Raw genomic sequence first — 22,747 nt, 5'->3', positions numbered from 1 at the left:
TTACAAGACTGTCTCCACATGACAAATAACCCCCTAACCTATTGGCCCACCTTGGTCCCCTCCATTATGCATCACACCCCCTATATAAAGGGGCATTGGCGCCATTTCACTCTTTGATAGGAAGTAAGGAGCATGGAGAGGAGCAGTGGCAGTGTGAGAAGAGGAAGAGGTGTTGGTGGCAGAGTGAGGAGTGGCAGAGGGGCCAGTGGCAGAGGGAGCAGTGGCAGTGTGACCAGAGGAAGAGGGGCCAGTGGCAGAGGGAGCAGTGGCAGCAGCCAGGCAAGAGGAGCCAGTGGGAGAGGCAGCAGAGGACTGGTGAGGTCGACCTCCATTACAGGGAGTGGCAGCAGTGTGGCAGCCACCATGGCCACTGCAGGGGCAGCCCCAGACCAGGCCCTGACGGACCAGGCCCAGCAGGAGGAGGTGGAGGATCCGCTGGCATCCCCATCCTGTAGCCAGGACCTTGCCCATACCCCACAGCAGCTGCAGGAGGGCCACATGTCCGAGATGGATGAAGATGGAGGTGAGGAGGAGGAGAAAGACACAGGCATGGAGGAGGATTTTGACATGAATGTGAAAGATATAGAGGATGAGGAGGAGGGTGAAGCTGGCCGCACCAAAAGTGGGAGAAAGGACGATCATCACTACTTTTGCAGGGTGGTAAAGCAGCAAACCAGATGACCGGTCCAAACACCGGAATCTACTTTTCAACACTCCAAACGTACGCTCCACCACATTGCGGGTCGCAATATGGGCTTTATTATACCGGTGCTGTGCAGGGCCATCGGGGGTGCGCAAAGGTGTCATGAGCCAGGAAAGACACCCATATCCTGAGTCACCTAAACCAAAGAAAGGAAGTTATTGCCTTATATGGTAAGGTATGTGCAGTGGGCAAATAGTATTTACTTGGCCAAGAGTAGTAGGCTGGTGAAAATTGAAACACACACACACATTTCAGCAGGTACAAATACGAATAGAGAGGGTAATATGTAAAAATGTACTTACCAAGTAGCCAGCCCTCTGGCATTTGTTGTTGGGTAAATCGGTTCCAGAGGCCGGAGTGTTTAAGAATATAGGCGTCATGGCAGTTCCCAGGGAAGCCTGCAACTACACTTAGGATTTTGAGATGAGCATCACATACAACCTGCACGTTCAGGGAGTGCCGCCCACGCCTATTGACATAGACGTGGCCCCGCATGTGCGGTGCCCTAATCCCAATGTGTGTGCAGTCTATAGCTCCCAGCACGTGAGGAAATGCTGAGAGTCTATAGAAAGCAACCTTGTGGTCCTGCCACTCTGACTCTGAACTGGGGAATCTGATGTATGTCCGCCACAACTTCTTTAAAGCAAGTAACACTTGAGTAAAATGCTTTGAGAAAGTGGCTTGTGATACCCCCAAGGACCATGAGGTCACGGACTGAGTGGAGCCAGTGGCCAAATAGTAGAGGGTACACATTAATTTCTGCAGCCCAGACACTGCATAGTTGCCCCCCCCAAAAGGGCCCAAATCATCTCTCACCTGCTCATATAAGTTCAACAAGTTATTGCGGTTTAGCCTAAACATCCCCACAACCTGTTGATCCGAGAGGGAGTCCAGGTACAGCCTAGCATGATACATACGTGGGGTACGCACTATTTGGGGTGGTACCTGGTTCTGGTGCGCAGCTTCCTTCCTCCTGCGCAGCTCCTCCAAATGGGCCAAATCCAAAATGAGCAACTCAAATCCACTCTGCACAATCTCCATGTCTCAAACCCTCACGTGTCCTTAATGATGTGGGGGTATATGTAGGGGTGTTTGTGAGTGAAATTAAGGACACCTGTGATGACATTAACCATGTGTGCACTTGACCAAATTGAGTTCTGGGCCAAATCGCCCAACAGAATTTTCCAATCTCCAACCAATCATCCAATCTCCAACCAATCATCCAATCTTCCATTCTCCAACCAATCATCCAATCCTCCAATCTTCAACCAATCCTCCAATCTTCAACCAATCCTCTAATCTTCAACCAATCAACCAATCTTCCAATCTTCAACCAATCCTTCAAATCTTCCAATCTTCAATCAATCATCCAATCTTCCAATCTGCAATACAATCTTCATTCGTTTTTCAAATCATCCAATCAGCAATTCCTTCTGCAATCCTTAAGTATTCAACTCCGGTTTATATTCATTTCCACTCTTCAAATTATATTGCAATATTCTTCAAGTATCAAGCTTCATCATCTTTTACAATAGTCTACCGGACAATTGACTTTATATTTGCATATCTGCCATATACCGTTTATACCATAATTTTCACTGTTTGCAATATCTTTATTAAATCCATTATATTTTATCTACATTGTTTTCTCTATTCTGTCGTGGATACAACCTCAAACGTTAAAGCTTACGATACTCTGCAGCTGGTGCTTTTAAGAGCGTGACACCTATATCATGTGTTTTAATTGTCATTTTTTATAATAAATGTGTTGTGCATTATAAATTGTTTGCATCATTAAAAGAGCGCTGCACACCCCCCTCTTTCTTCTTAAGTTTACACAGTCTGATTTCAACTAGAGCAGGAGCCGCCACTGTTTAAATGAAAATATGGCTATTGTGCAACTAATATGACAAAATAGTATACAATGGGGAAATTATAAATGAAAAACAACCAATTCCGATAAAACAATGTAGTGGGAACTGTTTTTAGAAGAGTATTGTCATGTGGTCAGATGTATGATTAAAAGATGTTGAATTAAAAAAACAACAAACCACAATTATAGCCACATAGAGATTACATTAAAACTAAGGACTACACACCAGTACTCTTGGTTTTTTTTTCTCTCTCTCTCTCCCCTTTTCTCTCCCTGACACCCCCTCTCTTTTGTTCTCTCTCACTCCTTTTCTCTACCTGACACCCTCTCTCCCTGACAAACTCTCTCTCTCTCTTTTAACCCTTTGAGTGCCAACATCTCTGTGAGAGATTCGTAAAATAGTGGCTAAAAATGCCAGCATCATTCACATTTGTTCTATAAATTCAGCTCCCCTGCCCCTGCCGCCATTAGTTTTAGTAATTGACAGGCGGCAGGCTCAGGGATGTTCTGGGCGGCCCGGGGGGACTGGGGAGAGTTCAGGCACCCGAGTCCTCCCGAGCCGCTGCGAAACATCCCCGAGCCTGCCGCCTGTGTGATCACTGACAGGCAGCTGGGCATCGGCGGTAGGGGAGCTCTGGCTTACAAGGGGAGCGGAGGAGGCTAGGGGAGCAGAGGAGGCTTCCGATGATCTGTGGTGGGTTTTGCTTGGGCAGGACAAACCTGCCCTGGTAGGTTTGTCCTGCCCCAGCAAAATGCACCACTCAAGGGGTTAAAGAGTGGATTTACTGTATAGTACTTTTATTTTCCTTCTAAAGTAAAAGAGTTTATTTTGCTTTTAGAGTTCCTTTTAGATTTTAAAATGTTTCCATTCATTGCATGTACACAGCACTGTGAAATGTTTGTGTGTAACTTGACATCTGTCAGCCTATGCACAAAGAACTTTATTCAGGTCCCTTCGCTCCCCCGTGCATTCGCACGGGGGAGCAATGTTTTTCGTCTGTGCAGACGCATTTATGCGCATGTGCAGACACAGGGTGAGACGACAACAGTGAACGGGGTGTTTGCGGGCGCACGCACCCAGGATTGCGGGCGGGAGGCGTGCGGTGATCGGCCAGCCGTTTTCTCCATGGGAACGCCTAGCATTTCATATGCGTTTCCATAAGAACGCTGGGCGTTCCCATGCAGATCGCCCGGTAACGGTGAATTTATTATGTCCTGCTCTGGAAAAAGTAAATTTATCACCCTGCCCTACAATGAAGAGGCAATGGAAGATGAAATAGTATTTCATATTTTAAACAGTAACGTTTTCCAACATCATTTCCAACATAGGCAGTGGCGGACGGAAAGATGTGAGTGGGCCCAGTTAAAAAAAAATATGCTTTGGGCCCCATGCTCCGCTCCAGCATGAGATCATAATATGCCACACAGTCAGAGCTGGTGGTAGGGTGTCCAGCACCGCCCTGTAAACTATAATAGTGTGGCACAGCCAAATGCTGTGTAGATAAAGGGTAGGGCAGCAAGATTCTAGGCAAAAAAATGGGAAAGCAACCAGATTCTGAGTAGAGAGGGGGTGGCACGCAGCAAGATGCTTGGCAGAGAGAGAGGGGTTAGAGAGATGCTGGGCAGAAAGGTGGGGGCAGACAGGAAGCACATGCCAGAATAGGATCATTACAGGGACTAAGTATAGAGGAATCATATGCAGGAACAGGGATATTACAGTGACTAACTATACAGGAAGTACAGGTATATGCAAGAGCAAGGGTTCTATAGGCGGTAAGTCTACAGGAACTATAAATAGGAACACAGGTACTTGCAGCTGCAGTATCCCTGCTCTTGTGTATGCTTCCTGTAGGTTTAACATGTATAATACCCCTGTTCTTGGTATACTTCCTGTAGGCTTAGCATGTATACCACACTTGTTCTTGGTATACTTCCTGTAGACTTAGCATGTATAATACCCCTGTCCTTGTGTATGCTTCATGTAGACTTGGCACCTACAATATCCCTGTTCTTGTGTATGCTTCATGTAGACTTGGCACCTACAATATCCCTGTTCTTGTGTATGCTTCATGTAGACTTGGCACCTACAATATCCCTGTTCTTGTGTTTGCTTACTCTAGGCTTAGCATGTATAATACCCCTGTTCTTGTGTATGCTTCATGTAGACTTGGCATCTATAATATCCCTGTTCTTGTGTATGCTTACTCTAGGCTTAGCATGTATAATACCCCTGTTCTTGTGTATGCTTCCTTTAGACTTAGCATGTATAATACCCCTGTTCTTGTGTATGCTTCCTGTAGACTTGGCATCTATAATATCCCTGTTCTTGTGTATGCTTACTGTAGGCTTAGCACGTACAGATGGAGGCCACACTCGTTATTGCCGCCAGCACGCCAGATGCTCTTCTCTGGCGGCTGGCGCACTTGGATGCACGAGTGCGGCTCCATCTGTATAATGCAATACCCCTGTTCTTGTGTAAATTTCCTGTAGGCTTACCACATATAATACCCTTGTTCTTGTCACCCCTGAGGTTTTCTGCCGCACTGATTCTTTTTTCAGTGTTGTCTATTGATGCAGCTATGTTTATGTACCCTGTACTTGTACTTTATGAATTCGACTGCAAGTCACTTGTTTGTTTATTTGTTTATGTACTCTGTAATTGGGCACTGAGGATCCCGCAAGTGTCCTGTAAACATATAATACCCCTGTTCTTCCATATGCTTCCTGTAGACACAACATCTGCAATACCCCTGTTTGTGCATATGCTTCCTGTAGACTTGGCCCCTGCAATACCTCTGTTCTTGTGTATGCTTCCTGTATTCTTGTTAAATATAAAATCTCTTGCATATGCTTTCTATATGCTTGGCACCTCTAATGCCACTTGGATTTGCTTTCTTTCTTTATCTTACATATTTCAGACATGTATTAACAAATTGTATTTGCAGTAGGAAGTATGAAAATTGTAATTCTTACCTGGTTCTACCGGCACACTAATATTTTTAGGTGGCTCTGTGATTCTGGGTGTCATGTTTCTACTGGCTGTTAAAACAAATGTTATTCCTGTTATAACTGCTTTGTTATTATTAAAATGCAGATTACAATACACACTAAACTGTATATTTCTGTATATATAACTATATATTAAACATAAAAAAAACAAAACTACAAAATGTTTGTTTCAAAAAAGCAGAAAGTAATAATTTGTGATATTTTTGCTTTTTACTGTATTCAAAACAACAAAGAAAAACAATTACCAATCATTGCTCAGGACAGGGACGTATTCCCAGAATGCAGTAAAGGTGGCTGCCTAGGGTCCCACCTATTACTGGCTGTTTGGTTTTATTTATGGCAACCAAGAACTATAAAAAAATTATTACTGTTCCCTAGCCCCGTTTCGGGGTGCATGGGGTTTGCGGGATTGTGGGAGAGTTTTGGGTCTTTCTAGATGTTTGATCCCTTTCTTACCAGTGTTGTGATTATATACAGTGGCGAAGAAACTAGTGCTGATGTAAAAAAAAAAAAAAAGATTATAGTAAAAAAACTCAGACAGACGTGAATTTCAGACTCCGATTCATTTCCTTACATATTTAATTTGGTACTTATATGTTAGTTGGGCGCCCACTAAGCTATTTGCTTAGTTTTCCGCGTCACCTCGGGGGGCCTGCGAATGCCTCAATATGTGCATGTGCAAACCCCCTGTGTAAACGCTTTTGGCGAGTATCACAGTTGCTGAGGCATTCACACGGGCAGGGAAACCTGCCCAGCAATTTATAGGCGTTCCCCTGGGAACATAGGTGTGTCGTGTGGAGGGCAGTTGATGTCACATGACGAATTCGGACTGCAGTTGTCATCTGAAAAGTACGTTTTCAGAAATCCTTTTTTTAATCCTGTATTTACCATGTCGGATCACTGCTGTCATATACGGTCCCGAGGAGGAACCCTGAAGGGCTGCATAACTTTTGGCTGGCAGCACACGTTGGCAGGGAGCCAGAAGCCGGGACACCGCGGTCTGGACGCGATCAAGAATTGAACCCTAATGGGTGCTTACAATGCTTAAATGAACCCCCACGCCACCCCCCAAGTATAAACGTGAACCCGAAGCGTGGTGAGCGCAGCGGGCCCGCGAGGGGCTGCGGTACGCGTCCTACGACCTTTTCATACCCCCACAATCCACGTCGACGTGGAGTTGATTCTATAAAGTGTAGCGAGCGCAGCGAGCCACCGAGCCCGAAGCGTGGTGAGGGGATGCGGATACCTGTGAAGCCCGCGAGGGGACGCGGATACCTGTGAAGGTATCCGCGTCCCCAAGCGGGGCTCGCTGCGCTCGCCATGCTTTGGGCTCGGTGGGTCGCTGCGCTCGCCACACTTTGGAAAATCAACTCCACGCCGACATGGATAGTGGGGGTATGAAAAGGTCGTAGGACGCGTACCGCCGCCCCGTGCAGGCTCGCTGTGCTTGCCACGCTTCGGGTTCACGTTTATACTTGGGGGGTGGCGTGGGGGTGCATTTAAGCATTGTAAGCACCCATTAGGGTGTTTATACAATTTATAATCGCATCCCATCGCATTGCATGGCATTGTATGCCATATACAATGCCATACAATTTTAAAATTGTATGACATTGTAGAACATCGGCCGATATCGCATCGCATCGCATGTGATATGGTCTGCGATGCGATGGGGGCCGTGCTAGTACACAAGTACCGAGATTTTGGCTAGATGCACTGGAGATTTTGACTAAGCGATTTTGTCTAAGCAATTTGTCTAAGCAATGATAGTCTATGATCTAGTCAAAATTGCCTTGCCTGCACAGTCAATCTATACTAAGCAATCTCTGCTAGACAATATTGACTAAGCAGGAGAAAAATAGGGAGATTTTGGCTAAGCTTCTAGGAGATTTTGACTATCTAGTCAAAATCTCCTGTTAAAAGATCAGGGCTGTATTAGGGATATGGTTAGGTTTAAGGTAATGGTCATAGGAAAAGAGCATGGGAAATCGCATTGTGTACATTCTGGTGGATGCCAACATTATCTTCCATCTGACATCTAATCTGACTCCCTAATTACACACAGTGATCTGCAGTGGTGCCATGTTGACTAGTGACCCCCAATGCACCACAGAAGCCCACCCCCATGCAATGAGACAGAAAAAAGCTTGTGACTTCTTGGGAATGGACCATGGCTTTGCAACACACAGCCCTGTTTCATCACTCCACGGGTGTGCCCAAAATTAACCATGATAGATGAAACCCAGAAATGGTCTCCATCACCCTCCCCCCCTAGTGATCGTTATGATTAGAGACAGGATTATATGCAACATAAAAAGCTTGAAATATGCATGCAAATATGCATGAAAAATACTTAAAATATGCATGAAAAGTGTTAAAATATGCTACATTAAATAATTAAAAAAAGTAATTTTTAACTTATTTATTTAAAAATCAGCATAAAATTAGTTGCAAATAAACCTCAAAAATAGGCCCACAGCATCTGCAGATGTCTAGTGCTATACACAGGACTTTTTTTCTTTCTGGCTGCTACAGTAGACTGCAGCGTCCAAAGCTCTTCTTGCATCAACTACACGGATCCTCATTTCCAGCGCTGATGGATCAAATGTCAGCATAGCGTGTGAGAGCGGCGCAGTGGAAGGCTTCCTCCCTGCGCCGCATACTCACTGTGACACTTCCTCCATGCCGCGTGATGTCACAACCCTTCTGCCCGCCTCCTCTGCTGCAGAAGTCTGTCTCTTGGTGTTAAGTCCCAGGCCAGGGGCAGGCAAAGGTTCAGGAGCTTCGTAATGGCATCCGTCCCAACAGACTTTTATCAACATGGATTGGCAGCCTAGAGCAGTGTCAGACATAGCGTACATCCAAGGTTCCCCGCACTGTGCACATATTGCCCCAGCCTGCACACTCTACCACTACCTGGCCAGCAGCAGCAGGGCAAAACAGTGCTGTGACTCGCGGGTGGAAAGGGGGCAGGGCCAAAATATGCACCATCACTAGATTTTAGGTAAACTATGCAATAACCAGTGAGAATGGGCAAAATATGCAAATGCATATGCAAATATGCAAATGCATATAATCCTGTCTCTAGTTATGATGATCTGAAGTTTCTTATTAGTTTTTTAGATGCCACCATCACATACAGTAAGTGATTCCTGCAATATCCAAAAAAACTTCTGCTCTTTGGACAGAAAACGGAGTAGAATCTGTACAAGAGAAGATGGTAAATAGAAACAAATGATGCTGCCTCTTATTTATGGTATATATGTGCCAATACTGGGCATATTATATACAGCAGAACAGGGGAATGAAATATACATTCTCACAGGTTCCAGACACTGAATAGACAGTGTCTAGTTGGACAGACAATCGGTCAATTCTCAAATGGGGCACCAGCTATGAAGTGTACAAAGTATTTGATTTGTCTGAGAATACATATGGATAAGTGGAGGTCAGGATGCCAATGGTCAGAATACCAATGCCTGCATACCGACAGGGGTCAGGTAAGTATTCTTGTCCTCCCCCTGCCCCTTCCCTTCTAGAAGCCTAACCAATGACCCTGCAGCCTGACCCTAAATCCCCCACTAGTGCCTAAACTTAACCCCCTCCTCGGCAGCATGCTTGTGCTCCCAGCATACTCCCCGAGCGTGATGCCTGCTGCTGTATCCTGGCAATGGCACCCTGATCCTGTTTGAAGTTCCAGAGTCTTCTAGCAGCAGTCGAAATACCGGCATCGGAAAACTGAATGCTGGGGTACTGACTGCATCCCCTTTAAGATATTCAAATAAGTACATATTAATTAGATAATAGTGCCCACTCATAAACTGAACAGAGTGAACATAAACTGAGTTACATTATACTGAATATTTACCTGTTTCTCCAAATTGTAAGAAAAAGCAAATGCAAAACCCACAGAATATTCTCTTTGCAGCCATATCTTCAGCCTACAAGTACAAATATATCATTCATTGTAAATAAATTCACAATTTTTGTTATTTAACTATTTGTAGCAACTACTGTACTTGTTGGTTTCTCATGTGTCGTATTGTAACCATTAGTAAGATTATGGGCATCATCATTCTACATATAGATTAGATGTCATTGACTGATAATTCAGTAAATATTAGAAAAAAGGAATGCAATTATACAGGATGACATAAATCTTAAACAGCAACAAATAAAAAGTGGAGATATCTGTTAAAACGAGTGATGTTCCTCTGTTGCTTTGCTGGTGCCACATTATATAGCCTTTAACAATTGTGTGGCTTCCCACTGAGTTGTCATATTTATGCTGTATGTAGATTGTAACTGGAACTGCCTCACTAATCTGAAAGTAAATGGAATATGTAAAGAATCCACACAAAAATAGAATGACAAACCAATGGAATTGTCTTTATATTCCTTGCTCTCCTGATCTTCTAATGAAATGTGTATTGTATGGTCTACAACCAGACATGCCTACCCTCCCGCATTCAGCAGGAGGCTCCCGTTATTTGCATCAGCCTCCCACTGCCCTGCAAACATACGGGCACCTCCCGATTTTTTGGGTCCCTCCATAAAATCTGAACTGCGCATGCGCGCGTCCGGAAATGGTGGAGGGCGGGGCTTGCGCAGTAACATCACTGCTGGCTACCACGGGGATATGGGTAGCAATGGCCGAGCTGCTGCCGTCACGTTGAGGAAGTCGGGAGGAGCACTGCATGAGAGTCTAAAGCAGCCAGGGCTTCTGGGTTGGCTCCGCCTACCACACTCTGTGCATCAGCCCTACTCCTGCTGCTCTGCCTGCTCCTGTCATCGGCTGCCCTATGCTGCTTCCCCCTCACCACACAGACTGCTCCCACCAAATACAGGGTCCCTGCACTCCCCTAGAAGGATGAACACAGCCAGGTGAGTGCTGTGTGTACTGGAGAGTGGGGGCTGTTATATATGGGAGATAAACTATGTGCACATAGTGCAATGTGTGATTGTGGGGGGCTGTGTATAATGTAATATGAGGGGGCTGTGTATAATGTAATATGGGGGGCTGTGTATAATGTAATATGAGGGGGCTGTGTATAATGTAATATGGGGGGCTGTGTATAATATAATATGAGGGGGTTGTGTATAATGTAATATGGGGGGCTGTGTATAATGAAATATAGGGGCTGTGTACAATGTAATATGGGGGGCTGTGTATAATATAATATGAGGGGGTTGTGTATAATGTAATATGGGGGGCTGTGTATAATGTAATATGGGGGGCTGTGTATAATGTAATATGAGGGGGCTGTGTATAATGTAATATGGGGGGCTGTGTATAATATAATATGAGGGGGTTGTGTATAATGTAATATGGGGGGCTGTGTATAATGTAATATGAGGGGGCTGTGTATTATGTAATATGGGGGGCTGTGTATAATCTAATAAGGCTCTGTATGTAATATGGGGTGGCAGTGTATAATGCACTTTGGGGCTGATTCAGACCTGTTAGGTAGGGTCCGATTTCATCAATGTTTTCAATGGTAGGGGTCTGTGCATGCGTGAATACTCGCCGAGGTGTTCATACTGTCAGGGGGCCACAGGAACGCAGGCATGGCGATGCCCGAATTCAGCGTATAGTGGCCGTAATAATAGTCAGTCTAGACTGACTATTATTACTGAAGGGGAGAAAATCTATCAGTGCTCAGTGACTATGGAATGATTTCTCTCCCGTGCAGCCCCATGTGAGGGATGTGTCTGCATGCTGGCGAGGGGATTTTCTGCGCCGAGAAGGGCGTGTGGGCAGCGTTGACCTGTTTGGTAGGCTGGGATTACATGAAGCCTAGCGAAAAGGTCTGAATCAGGCCCTATGATGCTGTGTGTACTGTGTGTAATGCTAGGAGGAGGGCTGAGTATGCTGTGTTACTCTAACACTGGACAATTCGCTTCATCAGCAATATTACCAAGTATATTATCATGAGCGCTCATTGCGTACACACTGAGCAATATTATATATTATGAATGATATCACTCAGAAAGACCAAAATAAGTGATATTGGGGCAATATAACAAGAGATAAATGCAAGGGTGATAAGGAGAGATAAACATCCAGCCAATCAGCTCCTTACTGACCTTTTTCAAACACAGCCTGTAACATGGCAGTTAGCAGGTGATTGGCTGGACGTTTATCTCTCCTTATCACCCTTGTATTTATCTCTTGTTAAAGCTTAATACATCTGCCCCATTGTTTATTATGTTGTCATTTGTGTACACACCTTAAAATGTAATGCAATGATGCTGTGCTGAAGATGCTATATATGGATGCAGTACAATACTTATATATTGTTATTTTTTTTTCTTTTTGCTGCTTTTAGTACTATAGCATACCTCCGAACTGCCCTGATTATAGAGGCCACGCCCACATGCCATGTAGCTCCACCCTTTCCCGTTGCGGCTGCGTTGGGAGGTATGCTATAGGAATCTCCCTGAAACTGGTTTTCAAAAGTAGGCGAGTACAGTATTTCTACAATACAAGTTCTCAAGTCGGTCCTTAGGACTCCACACTGTGCATGTTTTGCAGGTCTCCTCACTCAATCAAATGAAATAATTAGCTACACCTGTGGATCTTTTAAAATGTGTCAGTGAGTAATGAGTGCACTTGTCAGGTGACCTGGAAAACAATCACTGTGTCCTGAGGACCGAGTTTCAGAACCACTGATCTAAAATACACAGATGCAGCCATGCTGAGCTTTGCCAAAGTGCACAGGCCTATGTATTACAGCATTCTGAGGCTATGACTATTCTCACCCAGGCCCTTATTCTGATCGGTGCGGACTTTCCCGAATTCTTTCGGATCGCGTTTTTTAGCCGTCTGCGCATGCGTGGGGAACGCTATGCGCATGTGCCACGTATGGTCTCACTAATACCGTACAGAAATGTGCACCGCAATCAGTCGGCCAATATGGGTGTGTTATGGGCGTCATGCGGAATGACACAGGGGCGTAGTTTCAAAGTGGGCTAAACTGGGCGGAAACATGGGCGGACACGGGGGAGTACACTTATTTTGGTGGGCGTGCATTCGGACAGCACACCGAATGCACGCGAACAAAAAGGGAAGAAATGTGCGGTGTCCAAAAGGCTAGTATTGCTTAGCGAACACCACTCGGTCATGCGCTAGGCAATCGGAACGCCTAATCAGGACGGACGCACCTCAACCAATGTCAGCTGAACGCAATACAATCACCTAATTTACTCATTACTTGTAAATTACACGCTTCTCACTGCTTCAATTGAAACCAATGCACCTTAAATGGACCATTACTTAACACACACATATATGCTGCAGTTTGCACACACTTTTACACTGCAAATAATGAACACAGCTTCATATTACTAATACTAATACACATGTCACTTCTGCATGTATCAATTAATACAGACATTTTGGGGCCAAAAATAACATTTATTAAATCAACAAAGAAAATATTTGCAAAACCATCACAAAATAAATGGTACCATAACAGGACAAAAATTAAATAATATATAAAAAATAGCCACAGCAGAATCATTAGGAACACATCAGGTGGCTTCACAACAAAAGTACAGCAACAACACTTCAAGTACAGCACACAGGAATGGTAGGCCAAACAGGGCAACAGGGGAACCAAACATGACATTTGAACCGCGGGGAAATGTGGTGACCCTCGGCACGGAATTTGACAGCGGATGCTGACACACACAGCTCGATGGAAGATTTGGGAAGACATAACGGTGGAGATTTATACCCCTTTTACACCAGACTTTGGACCCGGGATATTGCCGCTCCAGTCCGGGGCAGGGCATGGTGTAAATGGGGTGAAAAAAAATAACACGGGTACTGTTCCCCGGGAATCTGACCCGGCAAATGTTCAGGGTCGGACACGGGGCTTATCCGGGGCTCAGGGCAGTGTAAACGGCCATTATCCGGGTTATTTGGTGGGTAGAGGGGCGCAAAGACCTGATTGGAGCTTCTGCGGCTCTGGCAGATGATGTCATCAGCTGGAGACCCGCACAGGGCGCATGTAGCAGCGCAGCAGCAGCGCAGCAGCAGCGTTACCGCGCTACCACGCTACAAGCTGACTCCACAGTCTCATCTGCTGCAGCACACACTGCCTGTGCAGTGTTTTCCACTTTGGCTGACCCCAAGCCTGATCTGAGCCATCATGTCCACTTCCAACTGGTCTGACAAGGAGGTACGTGAGCTCCTGCAAATCAGGGCAGATGAGGAGATTCGGCGGTAGATGACCGGCACCGTTCGGGATGCAGTGGTGTATCGCAATATCGCAGAATTGCTGGCATCCAGAGGTATTCAGCGCAGCCAACAGCAGGTTGTAAACAAATTGAAATCTCTGCGGAAGCAGTTCTGCAAAGTGAATGACCAGAAGCGCAAGAAAAGCGGTGCAGCTAGGCCCGATTGGGTGCACTATGACCTGTGCTACAGTGCTTTTGGAAACACGGCACTCTGCAACCCTGTAGCCCTGTCCTCCTCCATAGCACCCCATTGCAGCCAGACGGACAACAGCCAGGACAGCCATGATGTACCGACTACCCAGGCTTCCCAGCTGTCCCCGCCAGTCTCAACGCCTTCTGAAGCCACGCAGATGTCAGCACACATGAGCCCGGCTTCACCGCTGCTGTTTGGTGATGATGGTGCAGCAGAGAATATAATGGATGCTTCCATGCAGTCTGACAGCGCCCAAGCAGCCACAGATGATGTTGTGGAAGAAAACAGTCAGACGACGCTCCCCAACCGAAGCACTCCATTACGTTCTAATTGTAAGTAGACATTCGATATATTTACACTCATTAAACAACCAACGTGGGGTTAGGGCGGGATGAGGCCCAGTATATGTTGCAGTATGTTGCTAGCATGCAGGTGGAAGAAGGCCACTAGCACATTTTGGCAAACAATACTGCTGTTTATTGTATAACACTTAACATGGAAGTATAATGTTAATTTTTTTTTTAAATTACAGTGTACAGCGTTCCTGCCAAAAAGAAAAAGCTTAATCGGTCTGAACTAGCGGCTAAAGCGATGACCTCGGTGATCGTGGACCATCTACGTCAATTGGATACTGATGTCCAAGCAAAGGAGGATGCTCGCATGGACAAATATTTGGAAGCTGAGAGACAGAACCAGCAGGCATTTATGTCTCAATTGCTGGCAATGCAAGATAGGCAAATGTCCTTTTTAGAACGTACATTTGGCGGTTTTTTCACACAACCTGCACCACATCCCCACCACCCACCTAACTACCCACCCAACCCATATGATCATTACAATAGAGGTGTCAGTTTCAAACCTGCCACATCTACCCAACCAAACCAGCTGACACCAGAATACAGAGGGCCCAATTATAACTTTGGCAATAGTGCTGCTAGTAGTGACCCGCCAATCCTAGAGTCCCCAGAGTTTTCCGTGTACCGGAATTTGAGCTAAGTTTTAAACTTTTAGTCTTCAAATATTGCTCCAAAATGTTGCACTTTACTTATTTTTCAAATCTTCAAAAAGGTTGCACTGATGTTTTTATAGTCTTTAGAAAGGTTGCACTTTATTGCTGAATATTTGTGTGATTCTCTATAGGAGCAGTCACCATACAGTTCTATTTTATAATAATGTGTCCTATGATGTAAAACTGTATGGGCACAAAGTTTTACAATTGTTCTCTATTCCCAGTTGGACTCTCATATCTTGGTCTTTCATTATGAATAACATCTATAAACAAGATGTGAAATGTATGTACAGTTTGATGCATATTTTCATTATAAAGCAAACAACTGGAAGATTTCTGTCTGGTTTTTTTTTTAAATCATTAAGGGAAGGTTTGCTGCAATGGTGGCCCTGATTCTTTCTGCACTGCCAACATGCTCACCCTCATAATCTGCTGCTTCAGGATTGCCCCCTGTGTCCTGCACATTCCACTCTGGAAGAAAGAGGTCCTTTTGTATTTGCTCCTCCTGAAAAGATTCCACGGTCTACATGAAAGCTTCTCCGTGGCACCGGTCTCTGACCCAGATCCTGCGATCCCGCATGGCCGTCAGCCGCAAAATCGAGGTAAGGCTAGATGATATCAGCGCTCTCCTGCGGCTATCCTACTCCAAGTGCGAAGCAAGTAGCACAGGGTGAGAAGCTGCTTCAAACTCTCTATTGCAGAAAAGTACAAACTGCAACACAGCCACTCCGTCTGCCATCTTTGCTGTGAGCAGAACCCACCCCCTCCCTTTTCCCTTTCTTGTGACCTCATCTCAAACAGCCCAAAGGTCCATTTTTAATGACACCAGCAAGGAAAGACAGGGCTGATCCGTTTTCAGTGTGAAAGGGCCTTACCCGGGATTAACCCAGATTGAAGTGCAGTGTAAATGGGGTCTAAGGCAGGGCATGCCCTGGCAATATCCCGTGTTCGATTTCCCGGGTCCGATCCGGTATTCTGGTGTAAAAGTGGTATAATGGGGACACAAGTTCATTTGCGAGCACGTTTGCCCCTGGCAGGCTCCTTGCCACGTGCAGCAGCTCTTCGGCCTCGCCCACGGCCACGCTCAGATGGAGGGTCACGTGGAGCACATGCTGGGGAGGGGGGGGATGTTCTTCCCCCTCTGGCAGCAGGGAGTGATGATGTTGTTAATGCACCCGAAACGGATGCTATCAGGACCCTATTGCTGGTAACTAGCTCCACCATAAGCTCATTATGGCGGAGGAGGAGGTCATTTTGCCGCAGGGCTTGATCAGCCAGCACCTGCAATGGATTGCTGGGTGACAGCCATAGCCTGCAGGCTCCCAGCGATACTCTGCTGGCTGGTGGTCAAACCCTGCATCACCTCCTCGGCCCTACGCACCCGCTCGAATGCCGAGTCTCTCTGCTGCACAATACTGTCTAGCACACGGCCCCACGTGGTCAATTCAGCCGCGGACATTGGCGTCTGCTGCTGCACGGGCCTGCTACTGGGGCCAGGTGGCACAGACTCCACAACCTCCTCAAGAGATTCTTGACCAAGCGGTGGGGATGCTGTTGAAGGAGAAAATACCAATTACCACACATTCCATGCAAAATTCAAAACATCTACTTATGGCCTGGCAAATAATTACCTTCAAGCGTAGAAGCCATCACTTCCGCTGGGGACTCGCTGTCTATGGTGCTCACCCCCCGGACCTCCTCCACTGCTATACAGCACTGTGCAATCTCTTCCAGGGGGGTGAGCTTCAGCTTGGCAGGCATGGGGCCAGCCCCAGAGGTGTGGCTGTGTTGCCACCGCTCGGTCAATTTCTTCTTGAGGTTGCCTTTGAAGTCGTGCCACCTGCAATCAAAGTGTACATATTAATACATGTCACTCCTCATGTTTGCTGTAGCACCCATTGCAATGTGAAACATAATACAACATGTGCCTCCTGACACCAAACTTACATTATATTCTTTTTGACAAACAAACCTTAGAGGATATAACCACAGTCACCCTACAATAACTATCAAATCAATATCATGGCAAACATTTCTGTGCCTCCAAGCAACGTTACCACCCATTGACCAACTCCATCTAATATTGAATGTAAACATTACTGGACTTGGACTGCTCAAATGTAAAAGACATTTACTTGCCTCTTCTTAACGTGCTCCGTCTCACGAACTTGTGGAGCCACTGCATTAATCTCCGCCGTTATCTCCTCCCAGATCTTCCATCTCCTTGTGTGTGTCAACTTTACCGCTGGGCACTCTATCAAATCACGTGCCCGGGTCACCAGGATGTCAAGCTCCTGCGGTTCATATGCCATGTTTCTTGTGGTTGGTTCCTCTGTTGCCCGACTGCTGACACGGCCACGGCCACCGGTTGCTGTACTTGAAGTGCTGGCCTGGCTACTCTGTTGGGAAGCCACCTGCTGTGTTCCCAATGATTCTGCTGATGCTGAGGATGGGCCAGCTGCAGCTTGGCCAGATGTGGATGGGCCATCTGGCTGCTCTGGGTTGAGGGGGATATAGGTGGTGTTGGACTCCATGCGGGCCAAGAGGTTCTGCACCACCTGTTCTTCCTCTGACTCTGAGCCAGCCATGTTTGCAACAACTGTTTGCCTTTCTAGGACCACTTTAAATACTATTTCTGTAATTGGCGTTAATCAGCTGCAACCTGCGTTCCGTACGGCCGCGTTCCGTACGCCAGCGTCAACCGTGCAGCGCATACGGGACGCCCCTTGGTGTGGAAAAATATTTCTCAAAAACCAGGAAAACTGAGTAAGTCAGATTTAGTAGCTAAATGCAGATTCCAACACCAATTACAAAATAAAACAGAGGTCACACATGAACTGTATATTTGAATGTACATCTGTACTGTGCATCTTGTTTAGTATGTAGTAACTGACACTACCCATTCCATATGTCAATCCAGTCCACCACTTAGGCACAAGTAATCAGTGCTAGCATCCAAATCACATGTGAAAGCACTCCAAATTCAGGTTGGATGCTAGCTACTTTTCATTCCACCTCTGTAGTAGGGGCCAGTAGAAGGTAAGTGTACACATGGCAGCATGGGCTAATTTTTGTAAAAGCTCTGCCACTATTTGCTATGTTTCTGCTGCATAGCTTTCATTATAAAATAGCTGTTTAGAACCTTGTGGAGTTAGGTGCAAGTGTCTACTGATGCAGACTATTTCACCTGGTGCTTCTACCCATGTTTGGTGGATGGTATCGATTATATATAATGTGTTTCCATCTTATTTTACACTGTCTGTTTAGGATGGGTGTGCGATGCAATGGGTTAGCCGTCTGGTCTGGCGCATACACGCTGTTAGTGTAAAAATGAACAATAAAGTTAATACCAAATATCACTCTGATCAACCAATGACAGCACATGATGGTTTGATTTGTGCCATTGCTAAGATGGCGGCCTATAGGAGAGCAGCCCCATTCTCTTCCGCGGAGCTGCGAACTCTGGTCTCCTTTATGGAGACCAGGCTGGGGCGTGCCGGCCCTTTTATTACAAACCGGCAGAAGCGCCAGGCATATGCATCGGCCCGAAGGCGCATATTCGCGCGCACCCAGGTGCGCAGGACCATCGCACAGCTGGAGCGGCGATGGTCTGATCTCAGGCGGCGCCAGCCTGATAAGCTCCAGCAAATACGGGCCAGCATTGCTCGATGTAAGTGTTTACCCATATAGGGCATTATTCTGATCGGAGCGGCCAAACGTGCGTACGTTCGCCATTACCGCACGCTAGCCGTACGCGGCCGTTAGGGTCAGGTCCACCCACAAATCAGCCGCTTACGTACGGCCAGAAATACCGTAGAAGGGGAGTGGCGTACAAATGAGCGTACGGCAACGTACGCGGACGGCTCAGCCCTTGCACTCCGACAACAGGCGTACAACTGAGCGTACGCCGCCGTTTACGGACGTCTTTCCTCCGTCTCCCCACCGACTTCTTGCGGAGATCTAAGCGTACGCCAGTTTGCACGGACGGGTCCCTATTGTTTTCAATGGAAAACTCAGCTTATGTCACCGCTCGTGAGAGTGAGCGTACGTCCGTGCACGCTGGCATACCCTTCACATATATGGACCTGCAAATCTTGCCTCTCAACTACTAATCTCACAATTGATTAATTAATCTATTTGTTATTCAATTATTGTTTTCTATTAACTCAATTGTCTACCTTAATAAAGACCTAATAAAACTACATTTGAACCCACATTACATGTATATTTGTTATGTTCTAATGTGGCATTTTAATCACTATCTATGTGTCCCCATATTGCTGTTACTTTTACATCAAGTTATGTTGGTGTTTCTGTATATGTACTAAATTATGTCCATAATTACTTTGTCCACAATGTGTAACATGTATACCTACCCTGATGTTATGTGTGATGTTTTAATCGAACAACATTAAACATTCATGCATTTTCACTATGTGTTATTTTACTCAAAAACACACACATTCACACATCAATCATTACCCCTCACCTCAAATTACAAGTATAACTTACAGTACACATCTGTATGTACCTACCCTTACAAGCCCTCTAACATATTTATTAGTAAAAACACAGGCAATTTCAAACTGTAATGAAACTTTTATTTTCTACAAAAATAATAAGGGGGGGGGATAAAAAAAAAATTAAAGGCGGGCCGCCAGAAGGCCAAAAAGGAGCTGGAGGTACAGGAGGGTGATCATGATCTCCCGCATGAGGACTGCCACCTCCTCCTGGTGCTGTTCAGTGTCTGTAATGAAGGGATAAAACAAAAAATTAATATATAACATACACAAATGTTTGTTGTATTTGTACATAATAAAAAGTTCAGAGTTATGTGTGAAGGCCACATACATTTAGAAACTACATTGAAGATGGGTCTGCTGTAAACACAGTACTAAAAAAAAATATGTTAACACACACATACTGTACATAGTAAATAACATTAATTCAATTACTCCTTCATCAATGAATGTATGCTGTATCCCAATTGGTACTTTGGTTTTGGGGGACTGTCCTCTAACCTCACAATTAGCCTGTGCTATTTAAGGGTTATGACATTGTTGTGGCTTAAGCACTCCTTAGTATTTTAAATTTAGGACATTGCTGTACAAATTATAGGCCTACAGCTATGTTTGTAAAGCATGCATCCGCATGGCCTCACACACTATTACCAAAACAATCTCTACATTTAAGTTGCACCAGTGGCAGATTAAGCCTTTGGGGGGCCCGGGGTACTTTAGAGCGGGGGTCCCCCTTGCACTTGTCATTACTGGCCGCACTCTGCATGGGCGAATATTATACTGTCAAAACACAGAGTAAAGGCAGAATAAACTTGGTCAATGGTTACCTGCAGGGGATATATATATATATATATATATATATATACATACACACACCACATGAAAAGCCTGTGTTTGTCCCTCTGCCCCTTACTCTGGAGGAGACCTCACAGTCCTAGTGCTGCCTCTGATTAAAAACCCTCCTATGACTAAGCTGCTGCTGCTGTTCTCCATGGACCTGAGAAGCATGTAATGAGCTCCACCAATCAGAGCTCAGCACAAACTTCTCAGCCTCTGTCCTCTGGTGCAAAGTGTCATGGGACTTAGTCAACTCCCAGAAATGCACTGCACACTTGTGCAATCAGTGTGCCTTGGCTCCCGATGCTCAGCACCATAAATCATTGTCACATTGGCAGATAGGTGAAGCTGCAGCACTACCCCACCCATGCACAAAACATTTAGCTAAAAAAAAAAAAAACATAACTTAAACATTTTATTTTTAAAAAATACATGACAACCACAGGGGGCCCCTAGCTAGAGGGGGGCCCAGGGGCACTGACCCCTTGCGCCTCCATTATAATCCGGCCCTGTGTTGCACATCATGCTGGGAACTGGAGTTACCCAACACCTGGAGCCACATAACTACCACACCACTAATGTCGGATATCTCATTGGATGTACTGTTATGTCAATTATTCAAGGGGTGAGGCATGGCCACACTCAAAAAAACCACCAAGGGGAGCCTTGTTCCTGGAGAAGGACAGGACACACCTCATGGTCGGCCTGCAGTGATATGTTGCAACTAATGTTGATGTTGGATACACATATGTGGTTGTTGTGATTGTTTATGTGTAGGAATGTGTAGGTCAACATTAGACACATTATTTACTTACGGCTACTTGAGCCATCCTGGTCGCCGCTGGTTGGCTGTGCAGTGGTTGGGGGGGTCAGGAGCAAGGGGGATGGTCCTGGAGTTTGGACCGAGGTAGTGGGTGTGAGTGGGGAGTGGAGAGGTGTAGGGGGGTAGGAAATGGGGTGGGGAGGGGGGGGGGGTGGGGGTTGGGGAGGGGGTTGTGGAGGGGGTGGGGGTTGTGGAGGGGGAAGGGGATGGGGAAATTGTGTGGGTCCAAACTGCACCCAGTGTCTCCAGTGTTGGGGAGGGGGAGGGGGTGTGGGTTGGGGAGGGGGTTGTGGAGGGGGTGGGGGTTGTGGAGGGGGTGGGGGTTGTGGAGGGGGTGGGGGTTGTGGAGGGGGAAGGGGATGGGGAAATTGTGTGGGTCCAAACTGCACCCAGTGTCTCCTCTTCTTCCTCCTCCTCTTCTTCCTCCTCCTCCTCTTCCTCCTCCTCTTTCTTCTCCTCCTCCTCTTCCTCCTCCTCCTCTTCCTCTTCCTCCTCTTCCTCCTCCTCCTCTTCCTCCTCTTCCTCTTCCTCCTCCTCTTCCGGCTGCTCCTGGGCTGCCTGGTCCCGGGCTGCCTGCTCCCGGGCTTCCATGCGTGCCCTTGCCCGTGCTGAAATGTTCATGTTGATGGCATAGAAATCGAAGATTGGGTTTCATAAAAAAGGGGGAAAGAAAAATTCACATTAGTCATGCTCATAACCTTCAAAATTATCATTGCTGTGATATTTCAGACATTTATCATGCAAACTATTTGATATCCTACACCCAAAAACTGATCAACTACTTAAACCCCCCCTATACACCCAATATACACCCATATACCCCCCATATACACCCATATACACCCATATACCCCCATATACACCCATATACACCCATATACCCCCCATATACACCCATATACCCCCATATACACCCATATACACCCCCTATACACCCCCATATACACCCCATATACACCCCCTATACACCCCCTATACACCCCATATACACCCCATATAGACCCACATACTCAGGGACATATTTATAAAAAGTACAGAAAACATTTGCAAAATAACGCAGGCATACTAGTAAATAAAAACTTACATCGGGCAATATGGCGGCGAAGTGTGCAGAGCAACACTGGCTGCCGCCGGCGCAGGTCCGACCAGCGCCGCTCCAGTTGACCCAGGCTCCTATCCACGCCGGTCCTGGCGAAAATTAGCCGGCGGGCAGCATTGTATGCCCGCCGCTTTTCACTATTTGCCACATAAGGGCCCCTGGGCCCCAGGCGGCGGTCCATGACCTCAACCAAGGCCAATAGCTCCTGGGTAGAAAACGCCCTAGCCCTGGTTGAAGTCATGGTGGCAATGGCGCAGTTATTAATTGCAGGTACATATATCACTTTTGGTGCTTGCTGATTGGTGTAAAAAATTGTTTGTTTGGTATTAACTTTATTAATCCTTCTTACATTAACAAACTGGATGCGAATAGAAACTTACGCGGACCGTTCCGATATACACACACCACAACCAACAGCATGCATTCAATGAAGAGAG

The 22,747-nt window shown here is 46.1% G+C and overlaps 1 protein-coding gene across 5 annotated transcripts in view; it reads right to left on the bottom strand.

Moving 5' to 3' along the window:
• Positions 1-22,747, bottom strand: part of LOC146060773 (interleukin-18 receptor 1-like) — a 106,194-nt gene that overhangs the window by 60,340 nt on the left and 23,107 nt on the right. For all 5 annotated transcript variants that reach the window (XR_014470478.1, XR_014470479.1, XR_014470477.1 and 2 more), the window contains 2 exons: positions 9,454-9,526; positions 5,550-5,615 (listed from right to left, as the gene is read on the bottom strand). The gene's annotated coding sequence lies outside the window, so the exon portion shown is untranslated. The remainder of the gene's footprint in view (positions 1-5,549; positions 5,616-9,453; positions 9,527-22,747) is intronic.

The sequence above is a fragment of the Crinia signifera genome, chromosome 2 (genome assembly GCF_055691185.1).
Source record: "Crinia signifera chromosome 2, ASM5569118v1, whole genome shotgun sequence".
Lineage (NCBI taxonomy): Eukaryota > Metazoa > Chordata > Amphibia > Anura > Myobatrachidae > Crinia > Crinia signifera.
The sequence above is the reverse complement of the archived record's forward strand: the minus strand, read 5'-3'. Positions and strand labels throughout refer to the sequence as shown.